Here is a 16531-nt window from a genome sequence, read left to right as displayed (position 1 = left end):
ATGGCGGAGTGGTGGGGGGTGGTCCGAGGGGGTGGGAGAGGGTCCGGCCCACTCTGCGCCTGGGCTGGGACTGGTCCCGCTGGCGCAGGGTAGCAGGAAGCTCTCCACACACTCAAGTTTATCTTTCTTAATAACTGAATAATACTCCATTGTGTAAAAATACCACATCTTTTTCAACCATACCTCAGGTGATAGGCATCTTGGTTGTTTCCAAGATTTGGCTATCACAAATTGTGCTGCTATAAGCATAGGTGCACATATATCACTATGGTACGATGTTTTCAGATCCTCTGGGAAAATTCCCAGTAGAGGTATAGCTGGTTGACATGACATTTCCAGTCCAACTTTTCTAAGGAGTCTCCATACTGATTTCCTTAATGGTTGCACCATTCTACATTCTCACCAGCAGTGGAGAAGGGTTCCTTTTTCCCCACAGCCTCTCCAACATTTGTTGTTGGGTGATTTCTTTATGGTAGCCATTCTTTCTGGGGTTAGATGATATCTCAATGTGGTTTTAATTTGCATTTCGCGGGTGGCTAGTGATGTGGAACATTTTTTCATATATTTATTCACTTCTTTAATTTCTTCCTCTGAGAAACATGTGTTCATCTCGGATGCCCATTTCTGGATTGGGTCTTTATATCAGTGTATTCTTTAGAAGCACTTAGTACTTCTTTGATTATAGTTGTCACTAAATTTTTTAGTTCCGAAATTATTTCTGATCTGATTTCTTCTATACCTTTCTGCAGTTGTTTCTTTACTGCCAACGCCATTATTTCAGAGATATCTGGTGTGTGATTTCCAGTCTCCTCAGTGCTAGTGTCTTCTGCAGTTGTACTGAGTGGACTCGGGGCCTGAGACTGCATTTTGTTCCTTCTCTTTGTCATTTTGTATACCACTGTCTTCTGACCTTTGGTGTAGAGATTAGATAGAGTTATTACCTTAGCACCAAGTCCGGATCTACGAAGTTCAGATTCCTCCAGGTGGGTGTTGTTTGGATCTGGTTCTACTTCTTTCTGCTGCAGCCATTAGAGTTGAAGCCTTTGTGTCTCTCTGGGAAGTTGTTCTGCTCCTGGATCAGTTGGGTGGGTCTTGCCTCTAGCCTCTTTGCGGGGAGTTCTGCTGAAGGATTCCTCTCTGGGCCTGTACTCTGGGTCAAATGAAGATCCGCGGGCCCTCAGTGGTCTCACTCACTCGCCGGGCCTGGCCTCTGGGTCTATTCAGGGTCCCGTGGCCCTGGGCAGTCTCACTCACTCGCCAGGCCTGCGCTCTTGGTCTGATCACGAACATGCGGCCCACGTCGTCTCACTCACTCGCCGGGCCTGCACTCTGGGTCTGTTTAGGATCTGGAGGACCCTGGTCATCTCACTCACTCGCCTGGCCTGCGCTCTGGATCTCAGGAGAAATAATTTTAAAAGGGGGCCACAACCCTTGAACACAGATTTGACTATGTTAGGAGACATTTGTTCTAGCAAGTTCTATTGTTCTCTGTTATAATTGTGGTGTTTGAAGACACAGTTTTACTGACTCATTTTAAGTATCTTTTGAGCCCCCCTCCTTTTTTTTTTTTTGGAAAACCAGGGGTTGAGCTCAGGCCCTTGCGCTTGCCAGGGAAGTGCTACTGAGCCATCTCCCCAGCCTCGTTGAGCCCTCTTGAAGACATGGGTGTAGGTAAAGACTTCTCATAAACAAAACCCTTATCACACAGGAAATACCACAAAGAGTGAACAACTGGGATCTCATCAAATTAAAAGACTTGTACAATAACAACAAAACAAAAACCATCACCAGAGTGAAAAGATAATCTGTAGAATGGAGAAAAATTATCAGATATTCCTCAGACAAAGGACTAATATCTAGAATATGTGCAGAACACAAGAAAACCAGACACCTCAAGTTCAAAAGCCCAATCCAAAAATGGGTATCTGAAATGAATAAACACTTCTCAGATGAAGCACAAACAGCAGATTGCTATAGGAAGAAATGCTCAGCATCAGTGGTCATTTGAGAAATGTCAGTTAAAGCAACGCTGAGATTCCCCCTCACCCCTAAAAGAATGACTGTCATCAATAAAGCAACCAGTAACAAATGCTGGCAATGGTGTGGGGAAAAAAGAACCCTTTTCCACTGTTGGTGGGAGTGCAGACTGCTATAATCACTAAGGAAATCAATGTGGATGTTCCTAAAAAAATCCACTAGAAATTCCATTTGACCTTGCTATGACTTTTCTAAGTTGAAGGAATTACACGCACCATACTATAGTGATATATATACACCAAAGTTTACAGCAGTACAATTTATAATATCTAAATGCTGGAAACAGCCCATTTGTCCATAAACAGATAAGTGGATAAAGAAAAATATGTATTTATCTACAATGGAGTACTACTTTGCCATAAAGGAGAATGAACTTGAATTATTTGTAGGTAAATGGCTGCATGTTGAGAACATAATTTTTTACCTGCATTTGCAAAACACTTATTTTCTGCTCACTAATCAATCCACCTACAGTTTTGAAAGCTAGGATTAACCAAAAAGAACATAATTTTAAGAGAAGTAAATCAGGCACAGAAGTTTAAATATCACATTGTTTGTCATGTGTGAAGAATACTAAGTGTAAATAAGGAGCAAAGTGGAGGGTAGACATTAGGAAGGAGGGAGAACATGTTCAAATGAGAAGAGGAGCAAGATGGGTGCAGGAAAGGAAGGAGAGGAAAGAGATTTACAAAACAGAGAGTGGAAAGGAAAAAATGGAAACAAAGGTCCTGTAAATGGGGAGGGGAAGAAGGGTTGAAGGGAGGTGAGGGAAATGTAAAAAAGAGAGTTACATATGTGATGTACAGGTACAAATTCCCTATGATGAATGTTACCATTATGTGTGATAGATACATACTAGTAACATAATAACAAAGATATGTTTTGAACAGATACCAGTTTTTGTTCCAGCAGTCAAATAACTGTCAATACTGAGGCATAACTGGACCTTGGGGGCTCTGGGCTTAGCACAGGACTTGGAAGACCTGGGGCTGTACCAGGCGGCCTGGGGTAGTACCAACAGCACCGAGGCAGGATGCTAGGAAGCTCAGGGCAGTTCTAGAAGGTTTCCAACAACACTGGGAGGCCAGGGGCTGTACCAGGACATCTGGGGCAATGCCGGGCAGTCTGGGGCCATAGGGGAGCCTGTGCCTCAGGAGTCAGGCAGAGCTCTCCAGATAGCATGCCCTTGGCAAGAGTGGTCTGTAAATATTTTATACCCTGATTTTCTGATTTTTGGGTGTTATATTTCATTGAGCTGCGGCTCATTTTCCAGTGTCATGTTCTGGTTCCTAGAAATAATGATGTCTTAATGTGTAAATGTGTGAAGGACCCATCATTTTTCAAAACTGAGAAACTCTTTTTAAGTATAATTGGCTGAGTTTCTTGGCAATGCCTGTGCATATTCAGGAATTCTTGGTTGTAAGAATGTCTAACCCATGGACACGTTGTTTTCACAAGCGATGGAAGTTTTATGAATAACCCATTGAGCAGTTAATGAAATGAGTGATGTTCTGCTTTTACAGACATCTAACTAAATATTTATTAATTTAGATTCTGCATATTTTGAGGGATGCAAACAAAGATCTGGCTTGTCTACCTAATAAAGAATTCAGCAGTCCAACAAATTTTTTATATATGGTAATGAGCATTTAAAACATTTAGCTCATTGTATGTACATTTATGTTACAACTTGTTCCAGAAAGGATTAGAGGTTGTAGGTAGAGGAACAAAACATTAAAAGAATGAAAATGGGACTATGAGGGGAAATAAAGGTGGGACGGGCTGGAAGCAGGAGGAAACTGGCTTCACAGGCCTGTTGTGACCCAGGTCTATGGGGGGTTTCCTGAGACTTCCTAGCAGTCCACAAATGGCCCATGAAATGCCACTTTTAAAATTCATGTCTATCCTATGAATTATCTATGCCTGGAAACTATCTAATTATCTTTATTATTTATATGATTACATTGTGTCTATACTTACAACACCGACACAAATAGCACCACAGTGTCTATGTGATTAACAGAACACTGAGTGCTTCCTGGCCGTCTCCTCCCACTGATGCACAGAAAGGTATCTCCTTCCTCACCACCAGGATATTGTGTTTCTTGTGGCATCTGTGTTGTTTATCCACACCTCTAAAGTAGCCACACCAGAAAAAGTTGTTTTGGGCAGCATAGTTCCGGTGATCATCCGCTTTTCAATCTGTGGGGACTGCCCCACATCATTCTGCATCTTCTATGCACTGACTTAGATTCCACTGAATCTTTCTCTCTCTGTTCTCAGACATTTGACAGTGTCTTCATTTCATATTTTCATAGATGGTGATGATATAAACCAATTATTCATTTCCTGGTCAGGGAACTACCTTTTAGGGGGGCCTGCTGGCTAGTTCAGTTGTTTAAGTGCCTGCTTATGCAAACGCAGTCAGGCACAGAATACTGCAGTTTGATCCCCAATTCTACATGCCTTGCCAGACCCGCCCTTAAGGCAGCCTGAGCCAGCCAAAAACACAAAACAAAAGAGAACAGAACAAACAAGACAAAACAAAATAAAACAAAAAGAAACCCATGAGTTTATGCTTGGGTCACATATCTGTTCATCTGCTTTCTTGCTGAATGTGTGTGGTTTAAGAATACCTAAGAATATAAATCTTATTTATCTCACTAGAAATTTAATTTGTGGCTTGAAAGAAATTAAACACTAACTCCTATTTTTAGCTTTTCTTGTTGGTACTGGGAATCAAACTCAGAACATTGCACTTGCCAGGAAGGTGCTGTGCTGCTGAGCTACATCCCTGGCCCTATTTTTAGCTTTTGACCCAAACATAACAGTCAGGAAACAAAGGTACCCAGTACAGTAAAAAATTACATACATTTAAAAAATATTTACACATTCCACAGTTTACATGATACGTACTTATACAATTATGAATATTTGCATATGGAGAATTGACAATATTTCATATGAAATATTAAATATTACTCTCCCCAATATGTAATTGGGAGCAAGAGGATATCATTAGGAACCAGAAGCACATATTTTTAAGGGTTCTTGCACCTTGAGACAGTCATTTTCTCAGGTTGTGTGTATTATGTTGGAAGAAGTGTGTCTAAATTAAACTATAAACCCCTAACACAGGAACTATCTCATTATATCTTGTATAAGAATGTGCCTTGTTGATATGCAATTAACTAATAATAATGATAATAATAATGTAGCAATATTCAACTTCCATTTGGTCACACATTGTGCATATACAGTAATTGTAAAAAACATATCATTTCTTAGATTATGTGTTGTGCTAAGATAAAATGTGTCATAATCACAAAATTAGAGGTAATGGCAGGAAGGGGACCTCTTCCCTCAGCCCCCCAAAACCCTCTCTATACTTCTTAAATGCTCCTCATTATGAATTCATTTTAAGCTTCATTGAGTTCCAGAAATTAATTTGACATAAATTTCATTGTAAGGCTCTGGGAACTTTAATTTCAAAGATAATGTTAGAGTAGAATTGTTTTTCTCTTTGATACACATACTTCAAACAGAGGTTGAAATACAGGTTGGATAGACTGGCAACAAACCTTTTTCTGAATTGACTCTGGTTCCGTAAACATTGAGTTTACATTTATTTCTCACCTTTTATTCTAGTCATCTTCTTGCAGGTGGTCTTACGGGTCCCCACAGCTAGGAGCACCATGGGGCAGGGGCTTACAGTCTGCTGGGACCAGCGCAGGCATGGGAGCTCTCTTTTCTGTGGTCACCCTAATCTTTCTCCAAGATATTGCATTGGACTTGTGTGTTGTTTACTTCGTTGTGTGAGTGGGTTTTTCCTCTTTGCTGCCTTTGCTTTCCATTTGGGAGCGCATATCTTCATCTTTGTATTTTGGGCCTTCAGCTCTTCACTGCCTTTTTCTTTCTGTCTGATAGACTATTGGTGACACTTCCTTTCTGCCCACATCTTTGGGATCATTCTTCATACCTTTTTGCCTGTTTCTGAGAGCTGCGATCCAACTCCTCAATAGTTTCCTTGTCTCTAGTAGATCTGCTTTGCTCTTCTACACACTTGCTGCATTCTTTTTCTGATGTAATGGTTCACAGCCACTATTTCCAATTATGTTTTTTGCTATCTGCTTGCCCCTGTTTCATTTTTCTAATATCCATAGTTCTTGGAAAGTGACTGTTAGGCTTGTTCTAAATTTTTATATGTTTGTTCTACTATGTCTACTACTTGTTATGTAGAGTTTTTTTTTTTTTTAAACTTTTTTGGTTGTTATTTCCTGTTTTTTTTTTTTTTTCATAGTCCTAGGATATCTTAGATGTCTTGTAATTTTCCTCTGTGAGCTCATCTTTTATGCTCTTGGGATTTGCAGTTGCTCTATGTAGTCATGGAGGAAGTGGAAATAGACAAGCCTCTTCCTGGAGAATGTGAGGCTGTCAGATCCAGGGCAGAGAGGCTCCGGTGGGGTGGTCTGACCCTGTCTGCTATAGGGATTATTGCTGGCATTCTCAGAGATGAACACTCTGGGATGGCTTGCAGTTCAGTTTCTCTTCTGTCATTGCTGGGACAAATATCCAACACCCAAAATGAAGGAAGGAAAGGTTTATTTAGCTTACGGTCAGTGGAGGTTTCAGTCCATACTCAGCTGGGTCCAAGGCAGAGTGGCACATGGCAGAGAGCAAACTTTCATGGCTGCAGCAAAGAGCAAAGAGCAAAGTGAGTGGCAGCAGCTCAGGCAGCTAGCCATCCTCTCTCCCCTCCTTACACTGTAAGGCAAATTACCTGCCAAAGGGCAGGTGCAGAATCCACACCCACAATAATCAATCACAAACTCCAGAAACCACCCCATGACTGCATGAGGCTTTGGGGGGACAATTAGACACAAACCCTAAGAGCTTACCTAGTGCATGTGGCTCAAGGAGGTAGAAGAGAGGACAGGGCTCAAGGACCTTTACTGTCCCCCAGCTCTGCTCCATGCTGGCCTGCTTTGCTGAAGGGCAACATCAATGATCTTCTCTGACCTGCAGCGTGTCCCAGGGAAGTCCAGGGGCCATTCTTACCCACTGGGACTGTCCCTTGGAACATACTCCATATGTTTTCAGATATCTCACTTTAGTGCTAGTTGGAAGGAGCTCCCACTTGCCTTATGAGGCACCACTGGTATGAGGGATGTGCAAGGCAGTGCATAAGAAGTACACAGAAATAGTGGGGAGAGGGTGGCTTGCAGGAGCAGGGCAGAGGGCTTGGACCACCCTCCACGGTCATCCCAATGTCCTATGCAGTGACTGTGTCTGTCCTTAACAGCAATATCATCCTAGTCTTCCATGTCACCTTTGTCATAGGTGGTCATTTGTGGCATTTGCAGGTTTTCTTAAGGGGAGGAGGGAGTTATTTTGGTGCGCGTTGTTCTTGTGTGTGCTTGGAGTGTGTCCACAGGATGCTGCCCGGGATGGCAAGAGTTCCCAAGCAGAAAGAGGTTCTTTGAAGGGCAGAGGACAGGGCACCACTCTCACCTGGGAGGGTCCAGGGTGTGAACCTAAAGTTTTTTTTTTTTTTTTAAATTAAAAAAAAATTTTTTTTTTTTTGTCTTTTTGGGACAGTCTTCCTCTGCAGTTCAGGCTGGCCTTGAACTTGCAATGATCCTCTGCTTCAGCCTTCCAAGTGTTGGGATTACAGGTGTGTGCCACCACACCCAGCTCCATAGACTTTAGAATTTTATTTGCAGAAACATAAAGACATACAAATAAATATAAAGAAAAATAAAGAGAACAAAGAGAATCAGTTCTGCAATCTAGAGATAACCACCGCTAACATTTTGACATGTTTTTCTTTGTTTTTTCCCTGTGCGTTTACCACTCCTACTTTCTAGCTAACAAGGCCCTATTTTCTTTCCTTTAGAAGTTTTTAGAACCAAGGGCTGGCCAAATAGCTCAGTGGATTAAAGCACCTGTTTAGGCAGACACAGGGGTCAGAGGTTCAATCCCCGGCCTGCTGTGCTGGCCCTGCCCCCAGGGTGTGCTGAGAAAGGCAATTGAAACTGGGCATGATGGTGCATGCCTGTAATCTCAGTGCTTGGGAAGCTGAAAATAGGAGAGTCACTAGAATCTGATCTACATAGTGAGACCCTATAGACCCTGTAGACACTCCCTGCACTAAATAAAAAAAAAAAAATAAAAAAAAAAAAAAAAAAAAGAATTTCTTAGAACTAAGACTTATATTCCAGGACATGTAAATCTTTAAGATGGTCCCAAACTGAATCTGATAGAAGAGTTTTCACTTCATATTTATTCTTAGTGAGTTAAAATCTAATTTAAAAATATTGATGTGTAAAATATATAAAAAGAGAAATCTTTTAATGTAATACATTTAAAAAGTTTGTCCAGAAGATTATTTTTAATTTGGGATATTTTGTTTTAATGCAGAGGCTTTAATTTTAGTGTACAGTCACTGGTTATTGAAGTTTTCCAGCCTATGACTGTAAATAATTCTAAGCAAGGGGCTGGAATGAACACAGGGCCCCATAGAAAGGACTCTGTTGCCGAGCAATCCAGGGGCGAAATTATCCAGGCACAGCATGTGGCAAACAGGAATAGAGCAAAATTTCACTGAAAAGGAAAGAAGGGTGGGCTGGTGGTGATGAATTCAGGAGGTGAGAAGGAGGGGAATGTGACCACGGGTGTGCTGCTTCCTCCAGGGACAAGTGTGGAGGGCAGAGAGTGCCAGGGGTTGCCACTGGGGTCCGGCCTGCTTGCTCCTCACAGAGTGATGGCGCTTGAGTTGGGAAAGCTCTCTATGGATGACAAGTGAGGCCACTTTGGTGAAGCAGTCAAAACCAGGCACAGAGACAGCTTAACCTCTGTGCCTGGCCTCACCTCCCTGCAGCCTGCTGGAGCTCTGCCCATTGCACCAGGGCACAGGCGTGCCAGAAGGGTGGGAGCACGGCCGCTGCTATCCATGGGGTGCTGGATTCCCCAGTAGTTTAGACAGAATAATTCCCATTGAACTGTGAAAAATTTATATTCCTAGAAAACAGTCTGAGTTACATTGTATGAGAGAAACATCAATAAAATTTGTTTTAAGAGATACTGAGATTGGAACATTTGTGCTCATTACCAAAATGTATTTCTGGTACTTTTTAGTATGCAAAGAGACTTTTAAACTTAGTTTAATATCATAAAAGCCCAATAGTCTGTAGAAGAATTTCAATATGTGGCAGAAATTAGGGAGAAAGGCAAATTTAAAAGAAAAGATTGGAATTTGCACTAAGTTTTGAATTCCACATAACCTGAATGTCTAATTGTAGACCAATTACAGATATACTCATCAAATATTTTATTGTCATCCCACATAGAAACACCCTGAAAAGACCCATCAGATACTAAAAGAAATGAATAGACGGAAAAGAAATCTCTCTTTTAAGTAAGGTGCCCTCCTGGATCTACCATTTTGTGTCATTAAGCACAATTTGCCACACTTGGTACATAAGCACAGGGTGTCCCGAAACTGCAGGAGGGAGAGAGGTTAGTGTCATAAAATAATAGTGAGGAGCACAGTCATTAGAGATGGAAAAGAACTGGTAGGTAATTGGGTCCATCCTGCAGGCATAAGCACCGACTCTCTGGGAGTATATTTTCAGCATTTTATTTAGCCTAGTTTCAAGACTCTCCAGATGATGGCTTCTCCCCCTACCCTGCACCTCCAGAAGACAATTAAATAGACAAACAACCTTCTTGAGGAAAGTTTTCTGATATCTGGGCCAAGCTGGCATCTAAATTCACCTTACCCATGTTGTTAATGCTCTGGGATGACACTCATCCCCTTGTATCTGCTCAGGGTTTCTGTGGAAGAGATTCGCTGTTAGGATAGCATGACTCTTCTAGTTATTACTTACTAATCCATTCGTGTTTAAGTTTTTTTTTTAATGTATTTATTACAGGGTCTTCAGGGTCTCACTATACTCACTATACAGATTGGACTCTTAGCGATTCTCCTGTTTTCAGCTCCCAAGCGCTGGGATAACAGGCACGCGCTACCATGTCCAGTCTCATGTGCCATCTCAGCACGTCCTGGGGGTGGGGCCAGCACGGAACTCTGGGGACTGAACCCCAGCTGCTGTGCCTGCCTAAGCAGGAGCTTTACTCCGCTGAGCTATCTGCCTGGCCCAAGTTCTTTTAAACTGACATCAATATGAATCTGATAAATTTTAGTTTTCTATTCCCAATATGGATGATTCTTTCTGGATGTGGCTGAAACAAAGACAGGGAGACAAAAGAACCATTTCTTGGGTGGATGTAGAGTGCCTGCTCAGATGGGACCGGCCACCTCACTGTCTCCTGTCTCCCTCAGAGAGCTTCCCACTGTCCCAACACAGTGTGCATCTAAGTGTTTGGATTGTTGTTTCACGTAGTGATTTTTCAAATTTGACTGTATTTGAACCTTTTCTTTTGTATCTGGCTAGTCTGTCTTGCTCTAGCAGCAATTCATGTGACATGCTGCTACTTCCTGTTCCCAGCATTTCTTTTTGGAACACATAGTTCCATGACTACTGGAAGCCTGTGCTGTGGTTTGCGGGTGGTGTGTCTCCCAAAAGTCTTGTGTTGAAGGCGTGGTTCCAGGAGGCACTGTTGGGAGATTTTGGAACCTTTGGCCGGTAGGGCTCAGTGGGAGGCCGGAGGTCACTGGGGCATGGTCTTGAAAAGAGGCTTTGGGACCCTGGCTACTTCCTGTTTCTATTTTACTTCCTGGTGATGAGGTGAGTGGCTTTGCCTTTCCATCGGTCTTCATGGTGTACTGTCCCACCCAAGGCCTAAAAGCAACCACTAGACCATGTACCAGTTCTCTTTATAAGTTGGTTATTTCTATAGAGACAGCTTGTTGGTTGACACCACCTGTTTCCCTTAGGATGAGGGGGTCTGGCCCTACCTGTGGTGAGTCTCCACACCGAGAAACACTGCTTGATTTTCACTTTTTCCAGGGGTTAGTTTTTACATACTCTTGCCCATTGAAAAGGCATAGTCCATTTTTTTTTCCCTCTTAGGTAAGAGGAAGAAGTGATGGATGTAACATTTTAGTGCATGGCTGTAGTGGACTGATGACTGGTGGTCAACTTGTAACACCCAACATAGTGGTTGTGGGAGGCACACCTGAGGATTGTTGCCAGCAACACAAGAAGCACAACTGGAGAAGAATAGAAGCTGTTGGGATCTGTTAGGGAAGGTGCTGGGAGCTGTTGGTTCACTTGGAGGAGCTTGTCATTCTGGTTTTCTGATGAACTCGGCTGTTCTCATTGTTGAAGGAGCTCAGGACCTGGTTGTTGCTGAGAATGGCTACAGTTCACTTTGGGGTAGCTCTGGTTCTCACTTTGAGCATCCCTTCCTGGCTTCCTGAGGGAGCACTGCTAAGCTTCCTTGAGAAGCTTGTCATGCTGACTTTCCTGACAGAAGCCCAGCTGTAGCTGTTCTCATACTTAGAGGAGCTTGGGACCTTGCTGTCACTAAAGATGGCTGTGGTACATTTCAGGGGAGCTCTGGTGCTTACACTGAGCATTGCTTCCTGGCTCCAGCGCAGATCCCTCAGCCTGCTAGCACAGATCCTTTGTCCTGTTAGCACAGACTGTCTAGCTTCCACCACTGACCTTTGGGCCTTCTCAGGACAGATCCTTGACACGGCCTGCATGTGACATTGTCATGGGCTCTAGGTCTCCAGCTGGACTTGTAGAGGGCATTGTTATGAGCTCTAGGTCTTCAGCTGGAATCATGTAGGACATTACTTTGGGAATCAGGCCCTTAGCTGGATTCTTTGGTCTTTAGTGTGTGGACAGATATCCTGTAATCTGTTTGTATATTACTCTTTGGGTGACTATTGTAAAATAATCTTATAACTAAGTGTCCTGTATTGTATTGTTTCCCTTTGCAAAACCTCGTACTACAACAGGGCACTCTAGTGCACTCAGCATCGGGTAATGAGGCCAGGTTCCTCCATAGCTCTTGCCCTCTGATGAGAATGCACACTGATTTCTTCTGTCAGGATGACACTCTAGCAGTTCAGAAGGCTTTTGGAAGGCAGCCATGCTCACCACTATACCACCAACACAAATTCAGAAGGCTTTTGGAAAAGGCATCATAGTTTTCTTCTAACTGGTTGGATTTGGTTTTGCTGTTGAAGTTGCAGCCACATCCTCTCTTTTCTGTCCATGTTATGTATTTGCAAGAATAGCATCAAAAGATTCTCCAATGCTGATGATGCCAGGCTGTGAGTTCCAGCACAGCTCTGTGATCAGACACTGCTGGGTGTAGAAGAAAATTGCCTTTTGATATCAAAAGTTATTCTCATCCTTCGTCAACTCCTCAAAAGAAAGCACGCACACACACACACACACACACACACACACACAGACACATGCACAAAGACACTGGCATCCTCATAGAAGTGAAACAAAAAGCAAATCCATACATCTAAAAATGGAACTTAAAAGACTTTTTAAATGTGTAAATTCCTTTCTTTCACCACTCTTAAGTGGCTCACTGACCATAAGTCTCATGTGGCCAGATAGTTTCATTCATTTCAGATGACATTTTTGGAAGTGCAAAAAAAAAAAAAAAAAAAAAAGGCTTCTTACTTTGAGTTTCTAGTTATTATTGCTAACCTAGTCCCATATTTGAATCTCACCAGCTCTTGTGGGACTATGGGGCCAGGCAGATGAGTTAACTACAGATCATACAGGGTAGCAGAGGACCACAACTTGGAGATGCTCCTCCTCTCTATTGTGCTCTCTCTGTCTATCTTTCTCTGTCTCTCTGTCTGTCTCTGTCTATGACTCTGTCTGTGTCTCTCTGTCTTTCTGTGTATCTCTCTGATTCTATCTCTGTCACTGTGTCTCTCTGTCTGTCTGTCTGTCTGTCTGTCTGTCTGTCTGTCTGTCTGTCTGTCTCTCTCTCTCTCTCTCTCTCCTTCCCCTCTGATACAGAGTGTGGAACATTCCATGTGGCTGTGTCCTGCAAGAGTAGCACTCTGGGAATCTGACTGAGGCCAGTGTCCTGTCCCATCTCCCTTCCTTACCATGGGAAACTTTGAGTTGAACTTGGAAGCAAACATTAGCTTTGTGTCCATATGTCAGTGACTGTTCATCACAGACAGTGGCCTATGTGCAGTCCAAGCCATAGGAGGCTCAGTGGCACATGGCTATGCATCTTGTCCCTGGCTACTCACCATCAAAAGCTGGTATGTGAACCTTGATCTAGGGGCTTGACTCAGAGCCTGTCCTCTGCCCCTCTGCTCTATCTTCCCATTCCTAGTAATGGTGTGATGGAGCCAGGACAGGAACAAACACTGGTAAGGTGAAGAGAGGCAGGCTGCCCAAGCTTGAGAGACCAAGAAGGACCTTGAGGTTGCCAGTTACAACCCAGCTGACTGAAGGAAAGACAGCCAAGAAAAACCTGAAGCTGGGGGCAGGAAGGTGCCTCCCTCATTGGGTAAGGTGGGAGCACCCTTGCAGGGGTAAGATGTCCTCCTGTCTTCTGTCACTCAGATACCTTTATTTGGAGGACAAAGGGAGCTACAGAAGGTTTTAGGTCAGGGAAAGTCAGAGGAACAGTTATGTTGTCAGAAAATTGTATAGAACTGCAAGATGAATTGGTGGAGCAATAGTGAGAGGGGAAGCTTTAGACTCCTGCAGTGCAAAGGTGGAAGGGTGGCAGCCAGTATAGTATGGTGTTACCACAAAGATTTGAGAAACCAGGCAGCTGCCAACTTCAGGATGCCCACCAGGGTTTGCTTCTTAGGTGGGTCTCAGTGACAGCTGTTAGAAGGAGCAGAACAGCAGAGCCCAGTTCACTCATGGGGAGGCTAATCCTACAAAGGCTGTTTCCACCTGTGGACTTCAGTGTCCCTGGGGAGGAGCAGGGCACCGGCTGTGACCTCTGAGCCCCCCGCGTGTTCCCTTTCCCTGGAGCTTGCAGTGCTTACCATGCTCTGCTCATGCCAACCTTGCTCACTGACCATAAGTCTCACATGGCCAGCTTGTGACTGTGCTCCTTATCTCTGTTTCTTCAGTGTGGGGTGCTCAGTAGGCATCCAGTGACCTACCCCCTCTATCCATGCATGGTAAGGCCCTGTGGCAGGAAGGGTCCCTGTAAAACTCAGGTCTTGGCAATGTGATGGCACCAAGAGTGGGGTCTTTCTGAGGTGAGTAGGCTTGGAGGGTTCCTCCGCATGCATGGGATGGATTAGGGTCTCATATCTAAGACTTCATGCATGGGAAGCCTAAGAACACAGGCTTTGTGTATGGGAGAGTGGGGCACTGACAACAGGTTTTGTGCACAGAAAGGATTGGGCTCTGATAATAGAGCTTTTTTTTCCCTTGCTATCTTGCTTTCTCTTGCTTTCCTCAGAGGACACAGCTTCCTTTCCTCTGGAGAACACAGTCCTCACCACACACCTATGCAGCAGCACCCTGACATCTGCTAAGCGGCATCACTTCCTCATCCCCAGAACTGCATATCCTAGCAGGCATGTTGTTATAGGTGTGTCTTAGTCTTCACAAGGGGGCTAAGACAGGAGGTGAATGTAGGAAGTATTTCCAGTACCTGATGATGGTGTCAGGTACTCTCTAGAGCTGAGAAGCCATGAGGTCACCTAGTCAGATGCACGAGGCCGGCATCCCTCTGGACCATGGGAAGCAACAGCTGGGAGGGAAGCCCAGTGCACTTCACAGCAGCCACAGCATGGAAGAGCTGGAACCCGTGTTCCGGAAGGTAAAGAGCATCATATGTGGGGAGTGAGCAGATAATAAGAGTACACGGGAGAACTGCTAACCTACCTGCCCATTCCTGGCATTGTGAAGAGCTGCACAGTTTCATCTGAAAACAGGCAAAAGCTTTTGTAATACTTTAGAGCAGATTTCACTATGGTGATATTTCAATTTCTAGGAGAGTATCAGATCTTCAAGCCCACATTCTAAAACCTTGATGGAAAAATGAGCCTTTGGTCTGAGTATAACTAGTATTCTCATTTTCTACTCAGCTTGCAAAGAAATTGAAGCTACATGTCTGTATTAATGTTCATAAAATTTTAAGAGTGAGTTCCTTATTCCATTATCAGCTCGAGTCCCTGAGTCTCTATCTGCTGAGCATATCTGGGAGTGTGCTGAAACAGCTGCTGCCTGGCAGTGTAGGAGGTGGATGTGGGCCTTGGGGTGCTGTGGCAGGCACAGGAAGTCGGGGGTACAGTTATTCCATTAGAAATCACTCACTTCAGTAAAAAAGTGTTTTCTTATTAATAAAAATATCACAAGCAAACTCCAAAGGGAGTAGAGGAAAGAGCATTGGCAGTTTAGAGAAAATTCCATGTCAAGATGGACTAGTGAGAAGGGCTGGGAAGGCTGCACTTTGCCCTCTTCCCTGGAGTATGGCTGTGTGCAGTTAGCACCCATGGTGCTGTGGTACACATGGGGCTTAAGTGGATATGAGGCATGAAGATTGCTGTGTTTGGATGGGGGCTCAAACCCCATGCCGGGAAGTGTCTGATGAAAAGAGATGCCTCTTCTACCTAAGGACATTTGAGTTTGCTGATAGAGGCAAAAAATCTCCAGAGGAAGGAGGATGGAGGCATGTAAAAGGGAGGCACCAAAGCGAGGACCACGAATGGGACCTAGACCCTAGATGCCAAGTCAGGAACCCCTGAGGTGGCCCAGCTGCTGGGCAGTCATCACCATGGCTGTCCTTATTCTGGTAACTTGTTCTTAATCTGAGCAGAACCCTTTGGCATAAGACAGTGAACACAGCTTTTAAAAGCACAGAGTACTCCTGATGTGGCTCATTTGTCAGAACTATCTGCCCCAGTGCTTTGGCGCTGCAGTGAGTGGTTCTATCTGAAATCCTGAGGATGTGTATTCTCAGGATTTTGTGAATAATAATTCCAAAATTAAAGTGACAGAGAAGAGTGTGGGCAAGCCAGGTGGTAGGCCAGGGTCTAGGCACTTGATGTCAGCTGGCAGATGCCCTCTGCCTGTCCTTATCTCTGCATCCAAATTCATCCACTTCTTTGTCTCAACTCTGCTCCTCAAGAAGCATGGAGCTTCTTGTGGCAGCTGGAGTATCCTTCCTCTGTCCTACACAGAGGATTCTAGGCTTTAAGAGATCAAAGGCCATGACAAAGAAGGAAGTCACATAGGTGACACCCACCCTGGGTGGTTATAAAAGCAAGAAAAAAATCTTTCAGTATATTAGATCACTAAAATGTTGATTTTTTTTGCTACTAATATTCTCTTATGTTAAAAAAGTATGTACCTTACTCCAAGGTAAATTACTTATCAAGAAGGATGATAAGGCAGGAGAATATATGAGATCTCAAACTCACTTCAGGCATAAGTGATTCCAAGACATCTGGAAGGGGACCAGTACTCACCTGGCCTGACCACCTGGTAGCCATCAAAGTCACTATCACCATCAAGTCCCTCATGGGCTGAGTGCCTCCTGTCAGCATCATTTTACTTAATAG

The sequence above is a fragment of the Octodon degus genome, unplaced genomic scaffold, assembly GCF_000260255.1.
Source record: "Octodon degus isolate 3935 unplaced genomic scaffold, OctDeg1.0 scaffold00120, whole genome shotgun sequence".
NCBI lineage: Eukaryota > Metazoa > Chordata > Mammalia > Rodentia > Octodontidae > Octodon > Octodon degus.
The sequence above is the reverse complement of the archived record's forward strand: the minus strand, read 5'-3'. Positions refer to the sequence as shown.